The sequence below is a fragment of the Triturus cristatus genome, chromosome 5_2, assembly GCF_964204655.1.
Source record: "Triturus cristatus chromosome 5_2, aTriCri1.1, whole genome shotgun sequence".
Classification (NCBI taxonomy): Eukaryota; Metazoa; Chordata; class Amphibia; order Caudata; family Salamandridae; genus Triturus; species Triturus cristatus.
In genome coordinates, this window is record NC_140588.1 from 616,542,361 (window position 1) to 616,562,597 (window position 20,237).

The following is a 20,237-nucleotide window of genomic DNA, read 5'->3' on the forward strand; positions in this document are numbered from 1 at the left end:
TTGTGTGAACAATAATTACTGAACACATTTACAAAACATTTACAGTAACAACTACTCACAGCGCACATAGCACCCTTTAGGCACTATTCTACGTACATTTAACATTTTAAATGCTGCTACATTAGGAAAGGATATTAATAGCATATATAATAGATGAAATGTCTGGAAACATAAAAAATATAGACTTGCACATTTAACATTTTACAGTCATGTCTTGGCATCCCAGTCTTCAGTCGCTCCTCCTGTGCAGTTCCATTGGGACTTCAACAGGACTTTGGATTAATCCTGGGGTCCATCCGATACATTCACCCTGGCCTCAGACACCTGTCACTGGCCAAGGCACACCACACTCTCCTAAGGCCTTCACCCCTCCACCAACGCCCAAGTGGAGTGCTTAGCCTGATGTCATGCAGTATCTTGAAGCCCAGCGATATTACAGCAAGAGCTCAGGTGCAGTAGCCATTGAGGGTGTGATTCTTTTTAATCCACAAACTTTTTGTGATGCTCTGATGGCTCAGGAGCCTGCTCCATATTTACAAGACAGCACTAAGCCACTATTTATAGCTTAATGCTGCCTTGTGAATATTGATGGAACATGATTATTTGAGATTGATTTTGCTTAATCAAATCTGCTCATCAAGTGTGAACTAATGTTTATAAGACATAACTAACAGTGTGATCTTGTGAAAACAAATGAGAGCTTAATACTGCATTGTATAAGCATGCAGGAGTGACACAACACATGTAAGTTTCAAAAGTGCATCGTAAAAGCATGCAGGAAGGTTGCAAACTGGTGAAATAGAGTCCTTTAGAGAAACTTATTAATGTATTAAGATAGAAAATGATTCTGAGAAATGCATAAAGTAAAATTAGTCTTGTTTTGATGACTTTTTCTTCAATATGAAAAATTTGATAAAGTGTTTGATAACATTTTTAGAAATCATAATTAGACTATGCTTATAAGATTAATGAAATGATGCTTACTTGAGTCAACTTTGTTGCAAGCTAACATGAAAGCGAGCGCGCGGATATGAAAAGTTTCAATGTGCTTCCTCTTTCCGAGGTGATTTGATATTGTATGAATAAAGAAAAATATTCCGGATGATTTTAGACTGGAGAATGATCATACCACAATCACACCATGGATCCTGACCAATGAAATTATGTAAAACTGTGAAAAATCTACATTTGGGGGCTGGAATTGTGAACATTTTGAGGTATAAGTTCCCCGTGAGAAAAGAGCAGCTGCTGGCTGTTTTACTTTGCATTTTTTTGGGCGTGATATGCTGTCGGTCCGAACTCTGACTTCCATGAACCGAACTTTCCTGAATTACTTCTGCATTTCATCGGCTGGTGAAGTTGTACAGGCCAATACCTTTCTGGTTGAAGGGTTAGCTAAATTCTGACTATTGCACATTGTGCTTTAGTTCATTGATCTTAGGTTCGTATGAATCTCGATTAGCATAATGAAAACTGCAATGTGTATCTTTTCTCACTCTCTTCTCATACCAGTTATTGATTTATGATGTATTTTGCTTACTACTGTGAATTTACCTGTATTTCATTTGAATTAACCAAAGTACTGATAATTCTAATATTTTTTGTGCATTGACCATTCATCTTGAATGTTTGATAAAAGTACCTTGATAAATATACTGAGTTTGTCTTTTCTTGTGGATGGGAATTATTTGACATATTATTTGGCATATTATGGATTTTTTTACTATTGTTGTTACATAGGCATTTCTTCATTATAGGTCCTCACAAAGGAATGTCATCCGTCTCTAATTATCTGAGTCCCTATTAGCTCCTACAAAGATCTTTCGGAGGACCTTGTGATTTGTAGTAAACTGATTTAGATTTGTGAATTATTATACATTTTTACACCGCTTTCGCTTGATCAATATTGTTCCCTTTAACACAATTTTCTGTGTTAAAGGGGCATGCAATGGGTGTTGCTGGGGGCGCTCCGCAGCATCATCCATGGCTTTTTGACACTGCCCCAGATTTACGAGAAATTGTAACTCTGAGGCAGCACCAAAAACGTACATCTATCCAGGAGAGGCGTAACGGAGGCACAACAAGGAGAAATATCTTTATTTCTCCTTGTTTTTGCCTTTTTCTATGTGTGCTGTATGCTGCAGCACAGATATAAAGAGGAAAAATACTCTTGTGAATGTTTTTGTGCAGGAAGGTTTGCCTTCCTGCACAAAAATAATCCTCCCCGCAACGCAGGAACCCCTGCACAATGGTGCAAAGGTGCCTGCGTTGACACACGGCAGTCCATTGTGCGCAGGCACTGGGGAAAAGGACAGGAATGCAGCGTATCTTATTAATACGGTGCATTCCTGCCCTTTTCTTTTGCCGTAGTGCAGCACAGCAGGAAGGCCTGCGGCGCTGCTCTATGACAAAAACTCATAAATGAGGCCCTTTATATTAGCCAATGGTTCAGCAAGATGTTTCAACCAGAGGCATCATTTTGACACCAGAGTTACAGAGCACCAATAGCGGCAGAGAAGGGTTTTCTAAAGGGGCAAGAATACTAATTTCGAAATAAAAAGTCTGGAGCGACTGTAGATTTAAAACAGAACACCAAACTCTTTAGCTCCCATCAATCGCTCAACCCGAGCTCTAGGTGCTGTATAAGGTGTGATCGAGTTTGTGCCATTAGTCAACAATTGTCTATCACAACTGAAAATTTAATTTGCAGTAAGATTGTATTTCGTTTTGGTAGCTGTAAAAAGCAACAATGTTCAGAACCGAAAACTCCTGAACGAAGTAAAACAGTGGGTAGCAGCAAATCCAATCAAACAAGCATTGGTAATGTCAATAGGTATGACTTTAAAGGGATGCTGTATGGTAATGTTAAGCGATACAAGTGAATAGCATATGTATTTGTCTGGAAGCATAGAACAGTAATGGTATTGGAGTAGGTTAAAAGATTAGGTGACATTAGCACTGCCAAGCCAGACTTCAAAATCCACGTAGGTTAATGACTGCCCGCCTCCTATCCATGTTGCTGCCAGAGAAAGACAAATGCCATAAATTATCTAGGTATCTAAGACACTTTGCCGCATTATATAATGTCGTATGTATGCCCCTGAGAGTTCAAGCTCAGCCAGCTGGATAAATAAAAAAATTATCACAGCTGGTGAAGGATGAGCACTTTTTTGTGGAAGCACACAACTTCTGCCCAATCAAAACATTTACTCCCAGCTCCCAACATGTGAGCAGAGCCAGAGCCTCTCTCCAGTGGTACTCACATAATTGTCTGGCAACAGCTGCACTGTCGTGTTGTCAATCCCAACTACCCCTCATTCTGTCATTGAAGTCATACTGTGTTTGCCACAAAATGGCATACTGGTGTTCTTCAAATCATTCCTGCAGCAGAAGTAACAACAAAGGTTAGTGGATTTTGACATCTACACAATCTTGCAGAGGGGTCATCAGGCAAAAATAATTGCAATTAGGAATCTTAGACTGTAAAATATTTTTCCTCAATTTTACATTTACCTTAGGGGCCACCATGGGTTTTGCGTAAAATGATAGTGGATGAATGGTGATTTTTTGTTCATCAGTGAAACACATCTAGCACGCGAATAGGCGCCACCCTCTAATCACTGGTGATTAACCAGCAATGGTGAGTTAGACTAGAAGTGCATGTGAACAGCCCAATGCAAAAGAAAAGAAGTATTTAGGTGGAGTTGCAGACCAATTCAGGCTTGATACTGTAGGTTGAAAAATATGTTCCTTAATTGTACGCAGATCTTTAGGTTTACCTTTCTTATTGCAATGTTATCAACCAGGTACATATATCTCATTTGTAATGCTGTCATCAATGATGTCATTTAACAGGTCATCAGTAATGTCATATATGAAGTCATGAGCAGTGCATGACATGAAGCCACAAGTTATGGTTAGTTTACCTAATTGGGGATTTCCAATGGTTTGAAAGTTTAGTTTTGCGGCCATAACATCACTTTAACTGTTTTTTTCCAGTGAGTTATGGTTCTGATTCAAACCACTGAAACCCACCAGTTATGGTTCATGGTACGCAAAACATGCATCATATTTAACATTATCTGCTATGTTTTAGTCTTGCTGCATGTTTTTTTCCCTGTTCAATAGTCTAATTATTGTTTTGAGCGTGGCGTGCAACTTTAGTTATGGTATATGTTTTGTTCACTGTAAACTATAACTGGTGAATATCAGTAGTTTTATGCATTAAGCTGGAATCATAACTCACTTTGAAATGTGTTTTCTTTTAGTGACTCTCATTGCTTTTTTATGATAGGACACAGAGCCTGGCCGAACCTCCTCCCAGATGCCAACCCATTTGGCATATGAATGCCAGGCTCTGCACCCAGCCATCTACGATCAGTCAACCCCCTTTGCGCCCAATCAAACATCATGCACAGTGGGGGTTGGGCACAGGGTCTGGCCAGAGCCCAACCGTCTGCCAATCAGCCAACACCCACGATCCACAGCCTTCAGCCCTGCACAGCAGGGGTTAGGTGCATCCTACCTCTGCCATCAGTCAACCCCCATTACACAAGGCCTTTGGCTGTCCACAGCAGGGTTTGACAGCATGGCCTTGCCAGGGGCCAGACCCTGCATTCAACTCATTATTTTGGCTGGTTTTGCTTTTTTTTTTACATTGCCTGATACGCACAAGTCAGAATTGATTTGCGAATCGCTAACAAAATGTTGATTCATTCAGGCACCTAAAATGGCTTTTCATGATTTATTTTTGACTCTCGAGTTGTGCACCATTTTCACAATTGTTTTTTTATGTAGGCCTTGAGCTGTCTCTGCTTCTGGGTACCACGTATCACTCCCATGGATTCAGTCACTTCTTGGGGCCCTCCATGGCTGTGGCAAAATTCTTCCCAGTGTGAAATTCAAGACCCCGTGCCAACTCACATGTTTCAGGATGGTTGTAAGAAACATTCCAGAGCCCTTATACAGCCAATCTTATTTGTTCAAAAAATATAAATGTGATTGACAGGATTTGTCAACCATGACTCTGGGGTTAAAATAGCAGAGATATACAAAAGTGTTAACTTTTAAAAGGACTCACATCAACTTTTTTTTTAAATGCTGATATCTCAGCAAATGCTGAATGGATTTACACCAAACCAACAAACGCATGCTTTCTGTGTAAAGTTCCACTTTCATGCTAAGTATCTGGTAAATCCATTCAGCCCTTCAGGCTCAAGGCTTAAGCAACATTTGCAATGGGAGCTAAATGGGAAATCATTTCTTTCTGTCCCCACTTACCATTTTTTTCCCTGCATGAGTCAGATCTGGTAGCTGATTAAGATAGTAGGTTGCCAAATTTAGTGCAAATCCATCAACTGGGTCAATAAAAAATTCCTTTACAATGGATATCACACCTGAACCATAACCACACAGTGGCAACAGGGAATTTCATGTTTTTACAACACAATTACTTTCCAACTACTATTGGGCCCAGCCGAAAGGTTTGGCTGCAGGGTCTGGCATGTGCAAAGTGGATCAGGTTTGGAGAATAGCCCCAGGAAGCATATGCCCTCCCACGGGACAGACAATCTCTTTCCGAACATCTCTGGGATGAGTGAGCTTGGAATAAATTAGATGCTTTTGCTGAAGTTTAGGGACATTCGAAAGCGGTTGCAGCTGTCGGGTAGATTTTGTGGGTGTGTCAATTAAACTTTTGGAAGGTTGGGCAAGGGACTGCAAAGTAACTGACTATAATAGGAGTTCTTTTTTCATTAGAGCCTGGACATATCATTCCTGAGGTAGCTGTTTTGCCCATAACAATTCTGAAATTCAATTAAATTCATTTCAATAGGCTGTATAATTTAACTATGCGAGAGCACATTTCGAGTCATTATTTTACAGTTTGCACCAGCACCTGATTGATTCTAAACTCTCTGATCTCAGAGAGCTTGGGAAAGAGGCTTACCATTGGTTCAGGACCAGAGTGTCTAAGATGGTACCGGGGTAACCACAAAAAGGGTGGATAAGGCCCCCAAAAGAAGGCTAAAAATGGGAACCCCAAATTTCTGACAAAGAGAAACTTTCCAACCTGCATCAGAGAAGCTGAAAGTTGAGAAACCAGGTGTGAATAAAGCCCTTTGGGAAGGGCTTGTGTATTGACTGTCCTCCATAAGGGCAAAAGAAGGGAGATTCCTCGTGGCCCAGGAAGGCACTCACTAGTGGGCACTTTGGAGCAGTGCCAGAGAGAGGTGATTCCGTGGAGGAGAGGGTAGAAAATGTTCTAGTGCCCCTTTGTTGGGAAGTGGGCCCAGAAGGTGCGCTGGTGATCCCTGAGAGTTCAAGGGAGTTCTTTCAGAGGGTCACAGTGTATGGGGTTCATGTCACTATTCTGTGGGATACCTGTGCCAGCTAGACCCTAGTGGTGAAATGGATGGTCTCCCCAGAAAACTGTATCTGCAGGGTGATATTTGTTGGGTAAGGAATAATCATGGGGAAGTATTACTGCCATATTGCCGTGATCTCCTAAGACTGGAGAAAGGTAGCTCCCTATTGCCACTTATATATATATATTGCATCCTTGGTAGTGAACTACCACATGCAGGAAGGAAACCAGTGGGTGAGGGCATCCAGGTTGCCACACTGCAGGTGTCTGAGGGTACCTGGCCGTAATGTTAGGGGACAGGGACTCAAGAGATAATAGGTACATTCCAACCTCAGTGGAAGGGCCAGTGGGCCAGAAGTTACCTGCTTGGACATGGGAGGATCCAAATCAATCAAACAGCATTTGTAAAGCGCTACACTATCACTCCTGGGGGTATCTGGACTCTGAGTCTCCATCAAAGAGCCAGGTCTTGAGTCTCTTTCTGAAGTCTGCCAGTGAGGGGGCTGTACAGAGCTGGAGAGCAGGCGTTTAGCAGGTTGGTGGAAGTTCAGTCGATGCTTTAGGTAGGCAGGTCCTAGGTCGAGGGGGACTTTGTAGGTGTGTGTGAGGATCTTGAACTGGCATCTTTTCTGGCTGGGGAGCCAGTGGAAGTCTCTCAGGTGGGGGCGATGTGGATTAATTTGGGAGCGGTCCAGGATGAGTCTGGCTGCAGTGTTATGTATGGTCTCGAGTCTTCTGAGGAGCTGGGTGGAGATGCTGGCGTAGAGGACGTTGCTGTAGTCGAGGCGGCTGTTGACAATGGCCTGGCTGACGGTCTTCCTGGTGTTTGTTGGAATCCATCTGAAGATTCTGCAGAGCATGTGAAGTGTGTGAAAGCAGAGGGAGGCAACTGCGTTAACTTGTTGTTTCATGATCAGTTGGCTGTTGAGGATGATGCCGAGGGTGCATGCATGGTCGGTCGGTGTGGGTCCGAGTTCTGCAGACCACCAGCTGTGTTCCCATATGGAGGTGTTCTTCCCGAAGATCAGTACTTCAGAGTGTCAGAGTTGAGTTGGAGGCAGTTGTCTCTCATTCATTCACTTACGTTGGTTATGGCATTGCAGAAGTTGGTTTTGGCACTGGAGGGGTCCTCGTGAGTGAGAGAATCAGTTGAGTGTCATCAGCGTAGGAGATTATATTGAGTCCGTGAGATCTGACAACATCTGCAAGGGGGGCCATGTAGATGTTGAACAGGGTGGGCCTGAGTGATGTTCCTTGTGGCATGCCACATATGATGTCTTTGGGAGCTGAGGTAAGGGAGGCTTCCAGGATCCCAAGGGATGCTCTGTGTGCATCATGTAAGGAAGGAGGCAATCCACTTGAGGCCATCTTGCTGTATGCCTATGTTGTGATGTCTGTTGATGAGGGTGTTGTGGGAAACTGTATCAAAAGCAGTGGAGAGGTCGAGGATGATCAGAGCCACAGTTTCTCCATGGTCATGGAGAATTCTGATGTCGTCAGTGGTGGCGATCAGATTTTATCTCAGTGCTGTGGTTGTCGCAGAAACCTTATTGAGAGGCATCCAGTAGGTGGTTTTGTTCTAGGAGTTCGGTGAGCTGCTGGTTGATGTCTTTCTTGACAACTTTGGCCATGTACGAGAGTAGGGAAATTGGATGATAATTTTTTAGTTTGTTGTGATCAGGGGAGGCTTTCTTTAGGAGGGGTCTGATATCTGCATGTTTCCATCTGTCCAGGAAGGTTGCAGTGGAGATGGAGGTGTTGAGGATACTGGTGAGTTGCATGCTGAAAGGGTTCATTGCGAGGTTGTACAGATGATCGGGACAGGGATCTGTGGGCGCCCCTGAGTGGATGAATACAGGATGGCTGAGGTGGTGAGGGAGGTGAGCGGTGACCAGGTAGTGATGGTTTGGCTGGTGTTCCCTGGTTAATTGTGGTCGTCGGAGATGAGGATGGTGGGTTGGATGTTGAAATTGTTGTAGATGTCCAAAGACTGAAAGACTGGTAATAGTGAGGTCACTTATATTCTGAAGGAGTTGCCTTTACTGTCACAGAGGTAGGTGCCAGGAGCCCTGGACCAGGCACACCCTGGCATGACAAAGACAGAGTGTGTCTCTCTTGATGTGGGCTGTGTGCCCACACTGGAAGCCCTGGGCTGCTAAACAAGTGCTGAGTGTAAAGTATATACCCTGCACTGAAGGGCCAGTCTCAAGGTGTCACCCCTAAGATGCTGAAGTGAGAATGCGAGCCTGAGGTTGAAGCCCCACCTCTGAGAACACTAGGAGGTATGAAAGGCATCACGGAGCTTCCTTAAACTGTGGCTTAGGGACAGCAGACTTCTCTCATGGACATCACAGCAGCTGTCTGAATTGTCCTCTTAGAGAACTTTCAGAGAACCTTCCGTGGATCCAGTAGTGAAAGGCAGAGGGGAGACATAGGCTATGTGCCTGACTCTTTCCTGTAAAGCTTGGCACTGTGTGGTTCCCCCAGGGCAGAGTGTGCTGAAACTCAGGACTGTTTCCAGACAGACCCCAGGAGCTTGTAGGTAACTATTTTTCAGTCCAGATTCAGGACTTGAGACCTACCCAAGGTACTGCATTTGAGCATTTACCTATGAATGGGTGGCCATTGATCTGGTAAACGGAAAGCCGTCATTTGGTTGCCTTGTTATGAACTGACTCTAGGATAAACACCGAGATCTAACACAGGAAACAGAGAGGTCCGTGTAACCTGGTTGGCCATGGTGGTACTGTTTGCATACTGAGATTCATCTCTCAGTAGGCTGGGATTAGTCTTCTCACTGGCGGGTCTACTGATGACTAGAATGGTTCTCAATGTGCAGGGTTAGTGGCTAAAGCAGTCCTTCACAGAGGAGTACTGATAGGTTCAGAGGGGCATAGAACAAACAAGTGCCACTGCAGAGGTGGCAAATCGCCAGTTTTCTATTCCCTGAATGTTATTTTGCTAAATATTTAGTAAAAATCTAATTTCAACATTGACTTGTGTTTAAATAAATATTAAAAATAGCGATTGATCTATTACTCTAGCTTGTCGCAAACCTGAGGTAACAGAATAAATATGTTACTCTGTAATCTAGTTTTCTTCCTAGGGCAGCCAGAGACTTCCACAGTATAAATAGCTTTGGGGGGCCTTTCACTGCACGGATATGGCAACATTACCTTTCTACATGTCTGCCTTTTAAATGCCATGCACCTTACCTTTGGAGCTACAAGATCTACACGGGAGTAATGTATTATTATTTAAAAGAAAGATTTTTTAAATGCCAGAAGAATGATTTTGACAAGTCAGGATGCAGGTTTTAAACTGCCGCAGCCAGGCCACATTGGCATACCTGAAACCATGGTTTAATTCTCACAATAGTATGTGCTGCAGTCCACGGATGACTTTTAGCTTTCTAGGCCATGGTTGTAGTTTCTAGACCATATACTATGGCTTTACAGGGGAGTTAACTATTGCAATCAGGGATTAGCCATTTAAAAAATGTTTTAGGAGTCAGAGTTCCTACATTGGGCACCGAGCAGCAGTGTTCTAGTGTGCACAGTCTAAAAACCAGCAATAAAATTATTCAAATAATGGGGGTCTTGCAAAAAGGGGCATTTTCTCACAGCATCTCACTGAAAATATGTATATAATTACAATTTCAGTACACCTTCTTATTTTGAAATGATCTAAACTACACAATGTATCTTGAGTCACAAAAACAGGTAGTTTCTTCCCAAAACAACTTTACTTGTTGCAGTTCTTCTAAAAACACATCACTCTTCTGCATGAACTTAGAGGACATGTTATCAAACACAACACATTGTATTTTTGGCCTGTGCTAAATTTACTTGAAATCTCAAATTAGTGAATCATAATTGTGCCACGAAGTAATCAATTTTTACAGGATATCATTAAATCCCATCCATGTGAGCTCTTGGATCAGGATACTTCAGATATGAACACTGAGTATCAAAACTAGCAGATTTTCATGATGAATTTCCACTGCACCACAGAAGACAAGTCTAAATTATGCATGTTAGAAAGATAGCATGAAGGACACATTTTTCATTATCGTCTTATACTATGCACAAGGGGACAGTTCTTCCATGGCTGAAAGGCACTCTACGGCTGAGTCATAAACTGTACCTTGTAGTACATGAAGTATCACTACAATTGAACTACTCATGCACTACAAAATGCAATTCACAAACCTAGTTTCTCCTATCATTTCTGTGCAGAAATCTACACACACGTACGTATACGTTTTAGTAGTGAATATGGGATGAAACTGGGGGAGTGCCTAGAAAATGGGAAATACTTCCTACTAAATTGGAGGGGATTAGAGTGGGGCAGGGAGGGGCTTTGGGAGGGCTAAAGAGGGTTTTAGGGAGGGTCATGAAAATACAAACACCCACTCACAAAAGAGTACGTCCATTGCTGTTCTCAAACACTTCTAAAGGTACTACAGCCAAAAAGGCCTAAAAAAAGTAGTAAATGTACTCCAGATCAGGCTCGGAATAAGTCTAGCACCACAAATGGCCACTGGCCAGTACTGCAAAACACTCCCACAGAAAGCACTGGAGGCAGGGGATTAAAATAACACCCATAGGAAATAATGTTAAATAAATATTGTTAACTTGAATTATTGCACTATTTTTTAATTCAATAAATAATATTAAACATTTGTTTAAAAATACTTATAGAAAACTTTTAAACTATTAATAAAAATTAAAATTGATTAAAATAATTTAAGTAAGTAGGTTTTAATAACAGTTACTAAATAATAAATATACAGAATGCTAGTGTGGATGGAATTTTTTATATAATCTAAGATAATAATTATTTAAAATTAAAAGTAATATGTTTCATGTATTGTATTACTTGTTAAATATTTATTTTAACATGTTTTATTTTTATTTTAATGGTGAATAATAATTATTTTACAGAGAACGCCAAGTACACTGAAAATAGAGGCTCACTGAAGCCAAACACCCAGTCTAACCATATTTCGTACTCGTAGACCTAGCCACTTGGATCAGAAAATAGGATTTAGGACTTTGCAAACCATACGTCACTATTTAGAGATGAGATATGTGAACACGTCTTGTGTGCATTCCTTTGATTTTGGTGCTCATTCAGATTAACTGAAGCACATTTCTTACCAATATATGAGTTATAATGTTGAAATTCCGAGCAGCAACCTGGTTGCTAAAATCTCCTTGATGATGGATTATTATAGCGTGACTGAGCATTCATATGCATGCCATACCGACGCACAAGTTCCTACTTGGAAATTTTACATAGGAATACAGTTGATTGATCTTTCACATGCTAGTAATGATTAAAGAAGCCATGGTCTTACAAGATTAGATGAAATATGTGTTGGCTAACATCTGCTGAGAGTCAAGCATTGATGAATGAATCAATAAAGAAGATCTATTTAGACAACATTGTGGAAAGGACTATATTTGTATGCAAGTGTTTGCCCCTATATATATAAATAATTATTTTATGTTAATTAACATTTTTTACACATTAAAATCTGTCATTCTTTTTTTAATAAATATTAAACTTTACTATGTTTCCTTATACTTTACCCTAAGGAAATCTCAATCTACATGTGAAAAGCTATGAGTAGTAATTTACTATCGTAAATTCTGGTGTAGGAGGCTCCACTAGAGTGCAGAGATATGGACATCTGCACCTAGAGGTAGCTTTACATGTGGAAAAGCTTATTACCAAAAAGAAGTGAATTACTTCTAGATGTAGTAGCAAATGTACAAGTGAGTAACTCTACATGCGTAAATTTACATTTGTTTCTGTGGCTTACAATTTGTGTCATGCTAGAATGCTCATCTCCCCTGTTTAACAATAAACAGCATCCTAATGAAGGACTATTATACTTATATCCCATGGATGACAAACATCTGGAACTTCTGTGACATCTTAGATCGCCCTTCTCTGTTTCCAGCCGCGAACTTCATTACATTTCAGGATAATTATAACACTAGATAATGTTTTGTGGCTTGAGATAAGAAGAATACAAAGTATTACAACTATTGAAAATATCTCTGAATATCTATCTCCCATTGAAAATGTTCAAAGACTCTGAAAATTGCCTTGTATTAGTGAGTAACATTCAAGAGAGAAAGCTCTTGACAAATATTTAGATAGGAGATTTTCGGGCAACTACAAAGTTTTCATAAGGACTAGTTCCCACAGACGTGTTGTGCTTCAGTCCATTTGAGAGTCATGCCAAAACAATATTAATTTTGCCTTTCTTTGTGGCAAATACAAATGCCCAGACACAAGTATAGCTTGCCATTAGCCCATACTTTAGGAGACCTTGCCCAAAGACCTACTAACATCAAATTCATGTTAAGTTGTACATTTTCCAATGAAGTTAAAATATTCTTTGGAGTGCAAATTAAAAAAATATATATTTTGTTGAAAGTGTAGGTAATGTCCTCAATGAACTGCTGATTCAAATTTGAACAGTGCACATCGTGCATTGGTTTTATAACAACAGATTTTATTGGAGTGCATTGGTTTTGTTCATTTATTGTAGGTGCCTAAGGCTCTCTCTTTGCATATACATTTTAACTCAATCACAATTAGTCATCTACAATAGATACTTTTATCAGAATGTAACATTTTGCTACAAGGAGATTTTAATTATTTTTGATAGTTTTTCCAACCAAATAAACCTATGAAGATAATCAGAGATGGTGTGTCACCTAAACAGATCAGTCTCAGTTTGGCTGGTCTTAGGGCTTCATGTTCATACATAAGCACTCTAATTGGGAAATCATTACTGTCCAGTCACTTTTTATTGCAAATCCTCAAATCCCACTTGGATCATTTGTGCCATAGATATGCAAGCAGAATATCAGCCGCAACAGACATCAATAGATAGAAACTTCTGCACCACATTTGTCCTGTCCTAAAGGTTCATCATTGCTCCATCTTCCTATAAGATTTACTTTCAACATACTCTGCATTACTCACAAGTCAATAAATGGAAGAGACCGGTTCTCATACAGACAAAACGTAAACAAAGCTTGCAGAAAAACAGAAAGTACCTTTCATATTAGCATTCCAACTAATCATACCACACTACAAGAATAAAACCTTCAGTGGCACCTCTTCTCGATCCAAATTTTTGGTGAAGACCTAGCTTTTTTACCAGAACTAAATGGACTGACCAGCACAACCCTACAATCTCAACAGTTGAACAATGAGCAACAGGATTCGACATAATATGCCTCACAAAAAGTAAAAAGCACTGAAATTCTCGAAGAGAGACAAACATTTCCCATTATGATCCGATAAAAAGCACAAAGAGGCTAAAATGTGACGTGTCATAATAACAACACCAATCACAAAGGAAGAAATTAACCAGTGCAAAAGACAAATAATAGGAACTACCAGACAGCAACACAGTGGTACCTTCTCACAAGGCAAATCATTATGCTGATTTCTCCATGAAAATCTGCAGCCAACTGTGTAACTGTGAATCCTTACCACTTTAAGTGCCATCTTGAAGGCCCCTGCATGTCTGATGCACAGCACAAATATGACTAAACACGACTGCAAACTAGGTATCTGCATAGATTTCTCTTTCTAACCCTTTATTTTTATTCCTTCCTGGACTGCTCATTAGACTGCATGGCCATTAATGTCCCTTCCTCTCGAATCTTCAGCCTTACAGAATTAATCATTGATCTGTATGGGAATTTATTGAAAAAAGGATTGAAAACTAAACTATGTACAAAAATAACTTTTTAAGGTAGAGAGGGGCACTGTGGGATAGTTTACAGTAAAACACACAGAAAGTCTGGCAAAATTGGGTAGCGCTGTCTCTGGGACCCGAGATTCCCTCACTTACAGGCTGTCACAAGTCATAAAAGTGGCACCCTCAGTACTCTCTACAGAACACCTCTTGACCAAAGGAAAACAGAAGAAGGGTTGCACCTGCTGTTGAAACTGTGGAGAGAAACACCAAGGACTGGACCTGCTCTTCACTTGTACCTACTTCAGAGGGGTATAATAGGGCTAGTTGGCTAGCTTCCTGTTCAGCTCCAGAGAACACAGAAGCTGCAAGAAGCCAAAATCCCTTCTAATCCCAGCTGACCAATTCCAACTGCATTTGTCCTGGACTCTACAATGAGTTTAGGGAGATTGAGTACTAACCCCCAGGTGGTGCCAAAAGGTGCTTCGCCCTTGGCTTGTGCTGGAATGTATTCTTTCCCCCTTGAAAACTGCAAGACTGGACACCTAGAAACTTTTTCTGAACTCTTTACAAAAAGAACAAGAGCCTGTCACCGGACTACCTCCGAGCCACAGCCAACAACGTCAAACTACCAGTCAGACTCAGCTTGCTGGATTACCCTACTGAAACAGACCCGACTTCCAGAAAGGTTTCTAAGTCTGAACGTAGAGAACTTCACTGGGATCAATTTCGGGCAGCACCCCGCCGCTAACGATGTTTTTCTGGGCCTGATCATCGGACTTCACCCACTCTGAGTTTTCCAGTCATCAACATCGAGAACCTTAAACCTCTCACCAGAGCCAAGACTCTCACCGAGGTCCTGTGCTTCAACCAGCTGCTGTCGATAAGTCCCTCTTTGGATTCAACTGACACCCCTACCCGCCGACTACTTCGTTGATGAGGATTTTCTCTAGAAAAAAACTAAGTCAGAAGGAAAACTTTCCACATGGACAAACCTGGTCCATGTGTGTTTCATCACTGTCACCCTTAACTTTTGACTTTGACTTGGTCTAGAATGACCAGTTCCCACAGTTTGCGCTTTGTGCTTTCAGGCACTAGAAACACCTAAGATTTTGAAAAATCATACCTCTGGTTCTCTACCTCAGATTGTTTAGTGATTTTGGTGTGTATTTGCTCATTAAAATGTACTCTATTTCAGCGGTGGTTTCTTTATTAGGGTGTAGGGGTGTCGCCCCGCTGTTTGTTTTGTTTCCCCCGGTGGCCCAATATAAAATGTTTTGATTCCATTTAGCACTGCTTTTAATTCAGAATGCATGTCCCGGGCAGAGTTTGCATTTTTTTAGAGTGAGGGAAGGGCAGCCGTGAGTTAGGGGGCGTGGAAATGGAATCATAATTGACAGGTCATTCAATTGGGTCTTGGGGTGAAGTGCGCATGTTGGTTTGGATGGGTTGCATAGCTGTGACCAGCCCGACATGCTCACTTGCCGCCTTGCCTACCAGTGCAATGTTAGGAGCCCGGGGGTCTACAGCCATAGCCCCCAAGCCTCCTAAGGAGCGCTGGCAGTGACTGACCGAGCCAATGCTCACACTGCTCTCATGCTGTTTGGTAACATAAACAGCAAGGGAGCAGCGTCTACATTGGCTCAGGATGCGCGGCGGGACTGAAGGGTTGAGCTGGTAACAACTTCCTCCATGCACGCCCGGAGCTGATAGCTCAAAGTCACGAGAAAAGGAGTGAGAGCAGAGGCGGCGGAGTCAACTCAGTACAGGGTTTAATGCTGCTGTGACACGCGGTGAGTCACTTGTCGTGGAAGGTGTTAGTGCAAAGGCTGTCACAGGGTTTAATAAGTGTGTCTGCAGTGCACACATCAGAAACGTACTTAATGAGCCACGGCTTCTCTGCGGACCGTGCTACGGAGCTCAGACTAAGTTTGTTAAGTGCAGGGCCGCATGCAAAAGTTGTACGGATACCTCCGCCATGCTTTACATCTCAGTCGAGCTTGTGTGTGGATTTCCGAGGGAGACTGGTGTGGGTGTTCTTTATTCAGGGTAGGAAAGGCCTAAGTGCCAATCTGTCAGTGCCTGTTCCATCAGGAGCCATGTTCAGATAGTGGCCTACTGGTGCCAGTTAGATAAATTACATCACAGAATTAGAACATGCCATTCAAAACAGCATTAGCGGGATGCAGCCACAGAAATATTCACATTCCGTGGCAAACACAGAGCCCAGACTGAAGTGGCCTTAAATGTATCTTGCAAATGCAGCTCGGAATGATGTAGAATTTCCCGCATTCCACTTCCTACAGGCGCGGGAAAGGCATCTTTTCTTAAATGCACCAACTGAATGGAATGAAAAAAAAACCTGCTAGCAAAATGGAGTTTCTTAACCATGCTTAATTTAAATATTTATAGCAGTACTACCTGACCTGAGAAGTCACAGGCGCAGAAGGGCTCCATTTGCAAAAAGATAAAAATATAGGAAGAAAGGAAAATGGCATCTAGTCATCTTCCTCTCCTTTGCGGATTCATTTAGGAGAAGTATATAATGTGTGCACGTGTTTCAAGGAAAGTGTATTGAACATATTTTAGTTCAAATGTTTGTTCCAGAATCAGATTCTTCATTTTTGTCAGCAAGTTGTAATAGCTAAAAGAGATAATTCTGTAGAAGCAAATACAGCATGAAGTGCTAGCAAAATCGCCCAAGAAATGAAGGCCTTAATACAAGTGCCCCCGAGGTATGCTGGAATTTGTCTATCCTGAAAAAGTCCACACCCCAGGGTACGAAATGTATTGGATGTCATAAATTCCACCTATTTCACCTTTTTGTAAATATTCTGGATTTTGGTGCTTAGTGCACCAAAATCCATATGTGCTCCTAAGTACTCGGTCTTTTTCATGTAAAGGTCCAGCAGGTTACGGTTTGACCGGCCAATAATTAAGAGAGAAAGAACTTTACCGCACGGGCACTTGTTGAGTGTACTAAACACCACACTGTTTTAATTACAATCTCTGCACAAACAGCTGTTTGTGCTGTGCAAGGATCGCAGTTTACAAAACAGGTGCAATATGGTCCTGTAGAGACTGGCTCGTGGGAGCCTTTGGCAGGCTACACGCTGTGACGGGCGGTGAGCCACTCGTGGAAGGTGCGAGTCACTTACACAGGGAAACCACTACATGGTCCCGCTGCAGCACAACCGCATATCTCACATGCCCTGTTTCTAAATTCAAAGAGAGAATATTCGAAAATCGGGGACGCCAGCTGAAAATAATGTTTGGTTGCCGGAATGTGAAGTGTTAGTGTTTGCTACTGAACCTGCCTGATGGTAAGAAAATTGTACAAGATCTCAGAAGCCGCTGCAGTTCTGACAATGAGGGTGACTACACGTCTGGAAGCAGAAATGTTTTTTTCCAGGAACAAGTGACATGATCTCAGGGTTGGTTGGATGTGCATGCTGGGGCAGAGCATATAGGGAAACCACTTCATGGTCCCTCTGCAGGTACTCTGTATTGTTATTTCAGGCTGTTATGAAGTCCTGTGGTTATACTGACTAAGCAGTTACCTACATCATCATCATATGAAATCTCTTTATTTGTGTCATGACTACGCTATCACAATTGCTTTTATTATCCCTCTTGCTTTCTCAAATTTGCTTGAAAATGCACCATTTGCCAACTCTTTTTTAAGAAACATCTCGGGGGGAGAACCCCCACGAACCCTCATCATAACGTTTGGTATCAGTCGCGACACTCGCTCACCACAGTGCACTCAGCCACAATTTTTACGCCTCTCCTCTTTCAAATATCAACAGCCGTTACTGCTCTATTTTTATAAATTGGAGTATTACTTTTCTTGTGTTGTGTTTCCTACTTTTATACTGTTTTGGTAGTGGCAAATGCTTTACACATTTATCCCATGTTAAGCCTTTCTTCTCTGTGCTACAGCTACCAAAGGTTTAACCCCAGTTTTAAATGATTGAGACGTAACAGGACCTAGTGATGAATAGTGCCATTATTACTTGCAAAGGAATGACATCCCTTTCATCGAATTGTCAATTTTCTTACAGTTTACAAACAGCATAACAACTGTAACATTCAGTTGCATGATGATGTCTCTAATAGTGTGAAGCATCCTTTTATCCAAAGTACATGACAAAGTAACACCCCTTGTATAGCATATGTATGACAGGAAACACAATGCATGACACTTCAACCAAATTATAACCAAAAAATGTAGTAAAGCACTAAATGTAAATGTAAATGTTGTAGACTTGTAAAGCGCACAGCTGCCCCAGCAACGGGGCGGCCTGGCGCTGTAGACCGCTGGGGAACCCGTCCTGGCTATCCCTGTGAGATGGTCCCTTTCTGGGTATCTCCAAGGTGAAACCAGGCATCCCCAGCGTCTGTGGGGGCTGTTGTAGAGATGAGGCAAGCTTAATGCCCAGAGTTGCCGAGTGTGTTCCTGGTTAGAGTAGGTACCGAGGCGAGAATTATCAAGTCCGTTTTGACCCTGGTCCACGACCCTGCCGCGTCGGGAATTGAACCCTGGTCCCTGGTTGATTCTATGCTTACAGGTCTGCCGCCTCTAACCAGTGAGCCACACCTCTCCACTAGCACTGAGATCCCATGTTCAGTGTGCTACCTGTCTGAAAAAGCACTACAGCCCCTTGTCGGGGTAGCACATACTAGATATATATATATGTTTTCAGTTTTATATAGTGCAAACTCAACCCGAAGGTATTGGAGCACTTAACATGAACACAAGTTACGTTACACAACCACACATTAATTTTTGGTAGGCAGGGGGAGATTGTGGGCCCGATTCACAGAACTAACTTAAGACAAAATCCTAAACTTACTACCATTTTGGTATTCACAGAAGGCACTTACTCATTTTGGTATTCACAGAAGGCACTTACTCATTGATGAGTAAGTGCCTTCTGTGAATACCAAAATGAGTAACTTACTCATTTTGAGTAACTTACTCATTTTGGTATTCACAGAAGGCACTTAGTCATTGATGAGTAAGTGCCTTCTGTGAATACCAAAATGAGTAAGTGCCTTCTGTGAATACCAAAATGGTAGTAAGTTTAGGATGTTATCTTAAGTTCGTTCTGTGAATCGGGCCCTAAGTGATTTGCCCAGAATCACAGGATGTTGAGCCTACGCTGAGACTCGAGCCTGGTTCCCCAGATTCAAAGTCGGCGGCTCTGGCCGTTACACCACATTCTCTCCCATACTATACTACTTATGACAAGTCTATATGATGCATGCTGTACCCACAGCATAAAGTAGAGACGTATCAATGGCTACAGCCACTAGAGCTCAACCCCAAGCCTTTTCATAGGAGTGTAAGCTGCATATCCCTAAGAAATGATTGTAGAACTTCCTCCAGCAGGCATAATATATTTTATATTTTTCTTGAGTGTTTTGGGGATAGCAGATTTGTGATGATTTCAGTGTTTAATAGGCTACCTAAAGGTTTTTTTGTCACCTGCCACCATAATTAAATGCCAATTGACAGATCTTGTATTCATGATTTGTGGTACCTTTTCTCAACTCAGTATACTCTTGAAATAACCAGCCACTATTTCCTTCTGTCTAATTCTGACTTATTTGTATTTTTGAATGCATGATTGTGACATATCTTCTACATACCTTAGAGTCCTCTACACATATAAGTACTTCTCACACCTCTCAACTTGTCAAGCAGTTTGACTCATTTTGTTATCTCTTCCACCTATTTACATGGATCCTTCACGGTTGTAGACTGTGATCCTCGGCTCCTGCAGGGACCTGTTGCCCTATTCTTATGTCACCCATCTGTTCTTAGTCGGATCATATTTTGATACTTTTACTAAAACATTATCTCCGTGCACACCAATCTGTAAAAATGCTTTTGCACTATGTGGAAGCAAAAGGGTGCCCCAAAATCTGGACTCACCAAAATATTATCTCAATTTAACTTTCCACATCTACTGGAATGGTGATGGGGTTAAACTTCAATTTCATGAGGCAATGTGTCCCCACTTTATGGCACCTCCCAAAACATCAAAATCAAGAAAAATACAATTCATTAATTAATTTGGGCCCACTCAGTAATTGAGTTCTAGATCAATGAAAGGGTAACTGGTTTTATTACAG

At 41.7% G+C, this 20,237-nt stretch overlaps 1 long non-coding RNA gene across 2 annotated transcripts in view; it reads right to left on the minus strand.

Annotated features, from left to right (window-relative positions):
* LOC146829076 (uncharacterized) overlaps positions 1-20,237 on the minus strand; it is a 249,189-nt gene that overhangs the window by 119,896 nt on the left and 109,056 nt on the right. For both annotated transcript variants that reach the window (XR_014961905.1, XR_014961906.1), the window contains exon 2: positions 3,264-3,381. This is a non-coding gene — a long non-coding RNA (uncharacterized LOC146829076). The remainder of the gene's footprint in view (positions 1-3,263; positions 3,382-20,237) is intronic.